This window comes from Tupaia chinensis, unplaced genomic scaffold, assembly GCF_000334495.1.
Source record: "Tupaia chinensis unplaced genomic scaffold, TupChi_1.0 Scaffold000028_1, whole genome shotgun sequence".
In the NCBI taxonomy this organism is placed as follows: domain Eukaryota; kingdom Metazoa; phylum Chordata; class Mammalia; order Scandentia; family Tupaiidae; genus Tupaia; species Tupaia belangeri.
The window spans coordinates 4,919,485-4,929,495 of NW_006159458.1; the positions used below are offsets into that span (position 1 = coordinate 4,919,485).

Sequence of the window (10,011 nt, forward strand, 5' to 3'; positions counted from 1 at the left end):
TGCTGTGTTTTTGAAATCCATGCGTGTTTTTTTGTTTTGTTTTGTTTTGTGATTTTGCCGTAAGGCATGTGCACTTATCAGAGAAAGAGAAAGTGAGAAACCACTCCCAGGGAGGATGCCCACACTGCAGCCCCTTCTCCATTCTCCTCTAAGGATTTTGGGTGGGCACACATGTACCTGGTGTGTTTTATAGGCTGCTGGGTTTGAGACTCGAACCATGAAATAGGCCATGTGCTATCCAGCTGCCCTAACCACCACCCCATCTGGCTGACACCACGGTTTTTTCAAAATACACGTTTTTCATGATTTTTTTTTTAATATCCCCTTATCTCTCAAGAGGCCCAGCCTGGTTTTGAAAAGAGCATCGGGAAGACACAGTGGGTAGGTGGGCAGGAATATCCAGGAGTGACAGCAGGCGTGTCCTGACCCGGGGGACAGTTGAACAGGTTTCCTGAGGGAAGGAGTGAGAGACAGGACAAGCGGCGCAGAGATGATGCATGCAGTGTTACAACACGGAGACGACATAGTGTCTTCAGGGTCGTCCATTTATTGTGGGCAGCACGGTACTGCACGGAGACGACGCAATGTTACAACTCTTCAGGGTCTTCCAGGTGGTCTGTGTGTTTGTGGGCCAGGGATCGTGGTTATATACATGCTGGTGGGCTGTGATTGGTTGTAAAAGGTGGGTTATGATTGGTTGTAAAAGGTGGGTTATGATTGGTTGCTTTGTGGACCAATCATGAGGTGCCGGATATGAAAATCTGAGGGATTCTAGTGGCCAATCAGAGTATGGTTTTGAAGGTGAGGTTTTGAAGGGAAGCCAATCATGGCTTTTGGCATTGTGTAATTGTTCTCTGAAAAACCCGAGATATTCACTGGTGCACAGCCTCCCACACAGGCGCCCTGGGAACAGAGCCTGAGAGCCAGTCTTACTTCTGGGGTCTTGGAGCTGATGGGGCTCTCTCCTTTGGCAGATCTGGTGTTGCAGTGAGAAAGCCCAGCGCATACCGGTTTCAGAGACGGCTTGCTGTGGTAGCCAGAAACCAGACTTGACTAAAAGCATGCCAGAGATTTCTCTAAGATAGCACATTCTGGGCATTGCGGTCCATGTCAGTGTTAACCGTGAGCATGTGTGCCTCAGTGGCTTAAGCTGGATTACAATCTGGGACAAAGGAGTCCCCATCCTCAACTTAAGTCATAACTGCCCTGTTTTGCTGAGCATCTGGTCAAACATCGTAAAATAATTCCCCTCCTCTTCTATGTCTGGCCCATGTGTTCAGATTCAGAGAGGGGCTGGGAAACAGGCTTAAGAACAGGTCATGATAATGATAAGGAGTAAATGGAGCCCTTAGCCTGTCCCATGCACCTTCCCTGCCTCTCATAGATGTTAATTCATGTAATTCTCACCATGTCCTTATGAAGTGGGTGATCTCACTACTCTCATTTTATGGATGAAGGAATTAGAAATGGAGTAGATGAAAAATCCACTCAAGTGTATGCAGCTAGCAAATGTAGCAAAATCCAGACTTGCATACCCGGCGATTTGACTGGCCCAGAGTGTGTGTTTAAACACTGAACCACACTGAGGCGGACAGGAAGCTTGCTCAGGATCACGGTTACCAGTAGAGTCACTCCCCGGGGGGATGGGGATGGTCACATCACAATCCCTTCTCTTCTATCTAGTCAACCTCTGGGAACATTTGCAAAGAAAGAGTTTCTTCTTTCTGCCCCTCTGAATCTCCAAGTCACATTCATAGTGCCCCTTCTTCAAATGGGCATTTGGGTCCCCCTATTTACCTTTTCCCTTCCTCCACTCATTCCAGATTACTGAGGTTGGGGAAAGATGAGTCACTTTTATTTTATTTTACTGTCTTTCAGTCTAAAAAAAGCCTAGAAGAAACTCCCTGGGATATGTTAACAAAATTAATGTAGAGATTTCAACCTGTCCCAGATAAAATTAATTTTTGCCTAGCCTCCTTGAAAATATCAAGCAGGGTTTTCAAACCTGTTGAAATTAAAATCTATATAACTGCAGATACCAAAGAGTAAAACATTTTAAATTCATATGGTATAGTGTAAGGGGGAAAAAAAGGGAAAGAAAAACCTAGGCCAGCTTTAAGTCAAGAGTTGATGTTAGAAAGGAAAGAGACACAAAAAGATTTGACCTGAGTGACCCTAAGCAAGTCATTTAACCTCATCTTGCCTCAGTTTGTTCTTCTGTAAAATGAGCAAGTTGGACTAGAGGACTCCTTCTAGCTCAATAAAATTATTATGATGGTTATTATTTTGATTTTTGCTGTAGGGCATGTGCACTTGTGGAAGACAAAGACAGAAAAAGACAGAGGGACCCTGAAAAATCACACCCCCATCCAAGGGAGATGGCTGCATTGCAACCCCTTCTTCTGTCTCTTCTCAAGATTTTAGGCACGCGCACATAAGCATCCGGCATGTTTTACAAGTTACCAGGTCTGAGACTTGAATGATACAGCTGGCCATGTGGAATCCAGCTACCTTAACCTTGTGTCATCTGCTGGCCCAACAGAATTATTTTAAGTTCAGGGGAAAGGTGTGGAAGTAAACTGAAAGAGGTTATTATAATCTTTCATTTTCCTTTTTTATGTTTTTCCTTTATTACAGTAAAAGAAATGTAAAACAAAAAAACCCTTTGTCTATGAGTAGCAAGACTCACAATTTAAAAATTAAGAGCAGACAAAGATTTCTCCCTTTTGCTTTATGTCAAAGACCATAAGCATATTTGAAGAACAAATGTCCAGATGGAGAATGTAGATGGGAGTGGAATATGGAGGTAAAAGAACAGAAATACTATGTCTACAAAACAAATTGAAATCTGGTAATTTTATAAATACCCCACCCAAAGCCTAATTCTTTTCTTTCTTTTTTTTTTTTTTTTTGGTAGGTTTTTGCCATAGGGTGCATGTGCTTGCCAGAGAGAAGAGAGATAGTGAGAGGGAGTTAGAAATCAATCCCATCCCCCTGGGGAGGGGCTGGTCACATCACAATCCCTTCTCTTCTATTTGCCTAGAATTTGGGGCACACATACACATGCACCCAGCATGATTTTCAAGCCACTGAATCTGGGATTCAAACAGTGCTGGGTCATGTGGGATTTCAGCCGCCTTAACCACCGCACAAACTGCTGGTGCCAAAGCCTAATTCTTTTAACAAAAGTGTGCAGGGACCAGCAGTTGGTGTAATGGCTATATCACTGGACTCCCACATAGTCGACCGTGGTTTGAGTCCTGGACCTGGTGGCTTAAACTCACACCGGGTGCATATGCGTGTGTGCCCAAGATCCCGAGAGGAGAATGGAGGAGAAGGGATTGTGGCGTGGCCATCACCCCCCACCACAGGGGGGGTGATTTCTTGCTTTCTGTCTCTCTGTCTCTCTTTTTCTGGTGAACGCACGCGCCCTAGCAAAAACCTCCCCCAAAATAATAACAATAAAATTAAAATAAAAACAAGTGTGCATCAGTAGAGCCCAGGTTCCCCTGGAACACAATGTGAAAACCTAGTCCTTATCTTGAATACCTCACATGTGCATTCACTCTGAGCTTCTACCTCTCTCTCATCCAGAAACTCTATTTTGTGTTACAGTACAAAACTCTGTAGGCAAATATCCATAGATTTTCATGGTACTGTCTCCTTCGTCCTTTTCCCTGGTTTTGGTTCTTCTTTCTCTGCATGAAAGAAAAGCAGAGGAAGAGAGTAAACTTGGGACAGGAGGGAGGTGGTGTGGAGCCAAGGATGGTGTTGACCACGTCTGTCTTTTGACCTCAAGGATGCACTATTGGAGCAACGGATGTGGTGTGGAGTGTCTAGTCATGGTCAGCTCAGATCCCATGACTTTTCCCATAAAGGTAAAAAAGGCATCTTCTAACAGGATACTTTGGTCAGTTTGCTCTTTTGTTGGTGTTGCTTTTAAGACAGGGTCTTGTCATGTCACAGCCCTCCTGCTTTAGCCTCCAAATAGCTGGGCTCATAGGCACATGCCACCACACCCTTTTAGACAAGAGGTCACTGTGTTGTCCAGGCCAGCCTCAAAATAGCACAACCCCTGCCTCAGTCTTCTGAGTCACTGGGTTTACAGGTGCACACACCACACCTGGCCTTAGGTTGGACTAAGAATGGAGCCCAGGCCTTCCATCTCTCCCATCTCAGCATGAGAGCCCAGCATCTTAACTGTGTGCACCACCGGTGCCAGGCCTGGTCACGTCTGTATTTAATGTCTATTTTTAATTCACAGGCATGCTAAAAATCTGACTCTCATCTGTCTTAGCTCTTCTGAGTACCCAAGATGTCAATTTATAGAACTTTACACTTAGATTTGAGCAGAACAGTCTTGCAGTCTCTTCCAGCACCACCCATGGGGCTTCTGGGACAGGCAATGTGGCAGGCAGGAAATGCTTCTCACAAAGCCTCTGAAGATTTTTATCTCTTGGATTCCAAGGCTGACCTTGACTGTCTGCATATGGATCTGTAGAATTCAAGGATCCCAGTTTGCTATGAGCCATTGTATTGTCATGTAAAGGTACATACCAGGGCTTTGCCAAGGGCCTGCTCCTACATGGACCCTGAGTTACTGGTGCTGGGCAGGGCTCAGGGACAAAGCTAATGGGAAGGTTGGAGGAAAATAATCCTGTCGACTGGGCCCAAAGAAAGAAGTCAAACATTATGTGTGCAAACAACTCATAAACCCACCAGAGTCTCCAAAGCAAATATGGTGGACTGCCCTTCCGTATACACTGCCTATTGCTCAACGTTTTTGCTGCTCTTTTACAGTGTGAAAAGACTGTGTGAAGTATTTATTATCATCTGAAGTCATGTGCGTCTATAGGAGCAGGGCAGTGGCTTTGGGCTTTAGGAGTCTTGTTCAGGCCCTGGCTTATTATTCCCCCAGGTGAGGGAGTGTTGGGGCTCCCAGATGCCAGGACTTGGAAACTCTGATCCAGTTTGCCCATTGAGTAGAGATCATGGTTAAGGGATAAACACAAGAAAATTATCTGTATTGCACAATCTAATGTTTGCAGATGGTCGAGGAATTACTCTTTTGTACTTCAGTTCCAGAAGACAGAAACTATGAACTTGTGTGTTTCTGTAGATTGCTTTGCTATGGGAATTTTAGGTGCCACCACTATTTTCCTGGTTTCCTGATGTGCCTGTGGCTTTCTACTTCTTGGCAGTTTACAATCATCATCATTATCATCATCAAACACTTATATAGCAATGACCACAGGCACTGTCCTAAATCCACTGTGTGTAATAGTCATTCATTCATTCTTCACAAAACCCAGATCGTTCTTTCAGGTGAGAAAACTGAGGAAGAGAGGCACAAAAAATTTAGGTGACTTGCCCAAGTCCACACTAGAATTCCAGCCAGTCTAATTCTAGAACCATATTCTTTTATTTTTCTAATTGCCCGAGGGCATATGCACTTGCTGAAGACAGAGACAGAGACAGGCAAAGGGAGAAATCATCTCATAATGCAGCATGACCACATGGCATTCCTTTCTCCTCCATTTCTCCTTCTCATAGGCTTTTGGGCATACACACTTGCACAAATGCCCAGCATGTTTTTCAAGCCTTGGGGGCTTTGATTTGAACCATGGTCAGTCATGTGAGATTCAGCTCCTTTAACCACTAGGTTACAGGGCTGATCCAAGAACCACACTCTTAATGATCATAATGTAAGGACTTTCAAATGCATATAGACACTGAATTCAAGTGCTCCTTAAAATATTACTTGGGGGCCAGCAGATAGTGGAGTTGTTAAGGCTCTGAACTCCCACATGGGTGACCATGGTATGAGTCCTGGACCTGGAGGCTTGAGAATCACACTGGGCTTATGTGTGTGTGCACTCCCAAAGTCCCAGCAGAATGGAAGAGAAGGAATTACAGTGTGGTCATCTCCCTGGAAGGTGATTTCTCACTTTCTCTCTTTCTCTTTCTCGCTCTGGTAAACATATGCATCCTATGGCAAAAACTTAAAATATATGAATTATTTATATATCTATACCTATATCTATCTATCATCTATCTATCTATCTATCTATATAATTACTCTGGGATATCCCAAGTCTAGTTAAAGAGGATTGTGTTTCTGTATATTATTTTTATGGACTCAAAGTTTGTGGGCTATTCTTTTTTTTTCTCATAGGTGTGTGTGATCATCCAAGAGAGACAGGGACTGAAAGAGGGAAAATGAGAAATCACCCCCCAAGGGGGATGCCCAGGCCACGATCCTTCCTCCTTCATTCTCCTCTTTGGATTTTGGGCATGGACACACAGGCACCTTGTGTGATTTTCAAGTCAGCAGGTTCGGGATTTGAACCAGCTATGTGGGATTCTAGCATCTTAACTACCATGCCAGCTGCTAGTCTTATAGACTATTCCTAAGGAGTGTGTTTATTTACTTTTTTTTATTATTACCTTGAAGTGATATTTTATTAATATTTCAATTGTTTGCTTGTATACAGTCTCTTAACTTCTGTGTTTTGATTGTGTCTCAGAAAGTCCCTAAACCAGAAGTATTTTTAGAGATAGAAGAGGCCAAGAGACAGAGACAAATAATAAGGGACAGTAATACTATTTGGAATCTCTGTGGAATTGGTAAATTCCCATAATTTCCAGTTGGAAGTTTTTTTAAATTTTTTTTATATATATAGATTTTGGGTAGTATTTGATTGAAGTCATTTCTGAAAGACAGTTGTATACTATTTTATTAATAATGTTCAGAACAGATTGTTTAATATTCTGCAGAAGTAGGGATTCTACAAGGTCCCTTGGTAATTTCTTCCAAACCTCTAGTCTATATCCCTCCTACGTTGCCAGCTAGCAGTGAAAGGAAATGGATTCACAGTGACTTGCCCCTGAGCATGTCAAGCTCTGCTTTTTCAGTTATTGTCCTTGCAGATGAGTAGCCCCCACTCATTTTTGGATGCATGTTGTATTCAAATAAAATGGAAGCAATTCCATTTTCTCTTTTAAGAAAAATGAAGTGGACTTAAACTTCACCACGTCTCCTAGAAACAAAAAAATTTTTTTTTCTTTTTTTGGAGAGCTGTTTGTTTGTTTTGTTTTGTTTTGCTATAGGGCGCATGTGCTCACCAGAAAGAGAGATAGAAAGCAAGAAATCACCCCCCCCAGGGGGCCACGTCTCCTAGAAACAAAAAAATTTTTTTTTCTTTTTTTGGAGAGTTGTTTGTTTGTTTTGTTTTGTTTTGCTATAGGGCGCATGTGCTCACCAGAAAGACAGAGAGCTAGAAAGCAAGAAATCACCCCCCCAGGGGGGATGGCCACACCACAATCCCCTCTCCTACCATTCTCTTGAGATCTTGGGCATGCACGCACACGTGCCCAGCGTGAGTTTTAAGCCACCAGGTCCGGAACGCGAACTGTGGTCAACTACATGGGAGTCCAGCGACATAGCCATTACGCTAACTGCTGGTCCCATGTACTTTCAGCTTTTGAAACTCAGTGAGCTGACCATGGTGAGACCTGAGCCTCATTTCCACACAGAACTCAGCACAGTAACATTTCTTAGACTCTCCATTTGGTATGCAAGATCCGGGCGAGGAACTTGGTCCATGACGTGGAGGTGGTAAGGGAATTGGGAGGGCCAGCTGCAGCCAGGGAGACCTCTCACCTCTTCTCTTCATGCTGCCCAGGTACGCTTCGAAGGCGGTTGAAGATGGCTGCACTTCACCAAGTTCAGGGACCTTTTCTGAAAGCTTTGCTGAGGACTCACATGTCACTGAGCTGGAAAAGAAATGTGCCTCCACCTGAAACTAGTCACATAGCTGGTCCCAGATGAGAAAATGTCTGTGCAGAAAGAGATAAGTAAGGGCCTGAGGGACCTCTGAAAGACTCTGAGGTCCGTGGGGAGGGGAGCGTGGGCTGTGGCAGGCTGTCCCCCTCTCTCCACACCTCTCCCCAGGGCTGCTTTGGCAGTGAATCACATGGAAATGTCACCTAGCGCACTGTTTTAGTCGTCCTGGTCTACACTGTTGCCTCATACAGTGCAAGCTTCTTGGCAACGCCAGGAAGAGGTTCTTTTCATTTTTAATTGAATCCTAAGAGGTATATATTTTTTTCTAGAGGTGCCAGCTTAAAGCAATTACTAGAATTCCCAATAGGGCTAATCAGAGCTTTATAGAAAATAAAGATGGAGGAGAAGACCTTACCCAATAGGTTTCTGTCATTCTGCTCAGAAGGCTCTTGCAGTCCAGGGCAGCAGTCACAGATTTTGGCATTGTAGGTGATTAACAGGAGCCTTGAAATAAATCCCTGCCCAGTGAGATAAGAGAAACTGATTTCTCCGCTTGAGTATCTCTCCCCTGATGACCAGACACCACCCTTTTCATCAGTTGTTTATCAAAATCAGATTAGCGAAAGAGTAATCAGATCAGAATTGTCCGTGCCTGTCTCAATGTGGAATTACAAATGACTTTCATGTGCTGCTTGAGCAAATCCTGTGACCTATGGATGAACCAGCCTTTGTAGTTCCGCACCTTGTACTGAACTTAGAGTGCTCCCAAAGGCCACGGTCATTAAGCCTCCTTGGTTATCGATCTAAGTCAGCTAGGTGAGGCCAGCTCCACGGGGGCTGTGGCTACTTAAGCAACAGATTCTATCTTTGTGATAAGTCATAAGTCACTAATGGGTTATTCTGCACTCTCCCCAGTGGAAGACAATGGAGCATTTAGTAGGTTGTGGAGTTACGTAAGACCTCTCTTTCCAAACAAAGAAGAGGCAGGACACCCAGCCAAAGGGTTGAGCACAGGAGGCTGTGTGGTCTGGTGGTTCCAGAGAGAGACGTGGGGCCAGGGCTTCCTGGGTTCAGCTACCAGCCGAGACTCTGACTCAGGGGGGAGGAGAGCCAAGTCTCTTGGCTAGAGGCAGATAGACCGTAAAAGCAGGAGAGAGAAAACCACAGGTCTGTGCTCAAGGACTCTGGGGGAAAAACACATTTTGGAAATTAAAAAAAAAAAAAAAATCACCCTGTTATATTACAATTTGGGACTTTTTCAACAAGAAATGTGCATTTTTTTTTTCCTGCTTATTGGCTGACATGTCCTCCTCTGGGCAGCAATGTGAAGCCACACCACTGTCTGAGGGTGTTCTGTGTGGGATGAATAGAGAAGCCCGGGGGTCTGAGTAAAGTTAGTCAACCTTGGTGAATTGTCAAAGTAAGGCTCGGGGAGCTGGGGACTGGGGCACCGAGGTTCTGCATGAATCCCTCCCTTTTAGTGATCTTCCCTTCCACAAGCAATTGCCCTCTGAAATCATGGGAGAGAAAAAAAGCCTTCCCTCTGGCTTCTGGATACTTCCCTTCACCCAGGCTGAGCAGAGACGTGCTCAGATGGAACCGGCTGCCTGTTTCGCTGCAGACACACACCAGCCCAAGGCGCAGTCGGAGCTGAGGCTGATGGAAACACACCCTCCAAGTCCCACTGGCTCTGAAACTCTGCTAATTCTGGCCAGACAGAGTAGGTGGCTACCTACATGGTGGGGTTTGAAGGACTGCTGGGCAGGTTCCCACTTCCTGGCTTCATAGCTCGTTTCTTTGGACTTGAAGGGTCTTCTGATCTTTACAGATAGCCTACTCATATGAAAACAATATTTATGGGGGATCTTGCTATTTATCATCAACACTAGAGTCGACAATACCTTAGCAGAAACTCAGAGAAATGGGACAGGAGATGAAAGAGGGGCAGATTTTGCTGTGGTAGTGGAGGGGAGTGTTGGGGAGGGAATCTCATCTCTGGAGGAGTAGATAGAGCCCAGGAGAGGAAAAAGCCTCCTCCAAAATTCCAGACAGAATCAGGTGGGTCTTGAACCATGGCAGGGGTCCCTGCCTCCCTCTTCAGCAGGCTTCCATGTGGAAGAGGAAAGTAAACTCATGCCCGAGAAAAACTACAGATCCCCTCATCCCCCATAGACAGAGAGTCTTGTTAAATAGAAGACTTTGCGTCTCTGTTGAAATTTTTGTAT

At 44.6% G+C, this 10,011-nt stretch overlaps 1 long non-coding RNA gene across 1 annotated transcript; it reads right to left on the reverse strand.

Moving 5' to 3' along the window:
- Positions 1-3,447: 3,447 nt before the first annotated feature.
- Positions 3,448-8,516, reverse strand: LOC102494672 (uncharacterized). The gene is made up of 3 exons (XR_333231.1): positions 8,202-8,516; positions 7,664-7,776; positions 3,448-3,698 (listed from the first exon to the last, which is right to left on the reverse strand). It is a non-coding gene; the product is annotated as an uncharacterized LOC102494672 (long non-coding RNA).
- Between the last annotated feature and the right edge of the window lie 1,495 nt (positions 8,517-10,011).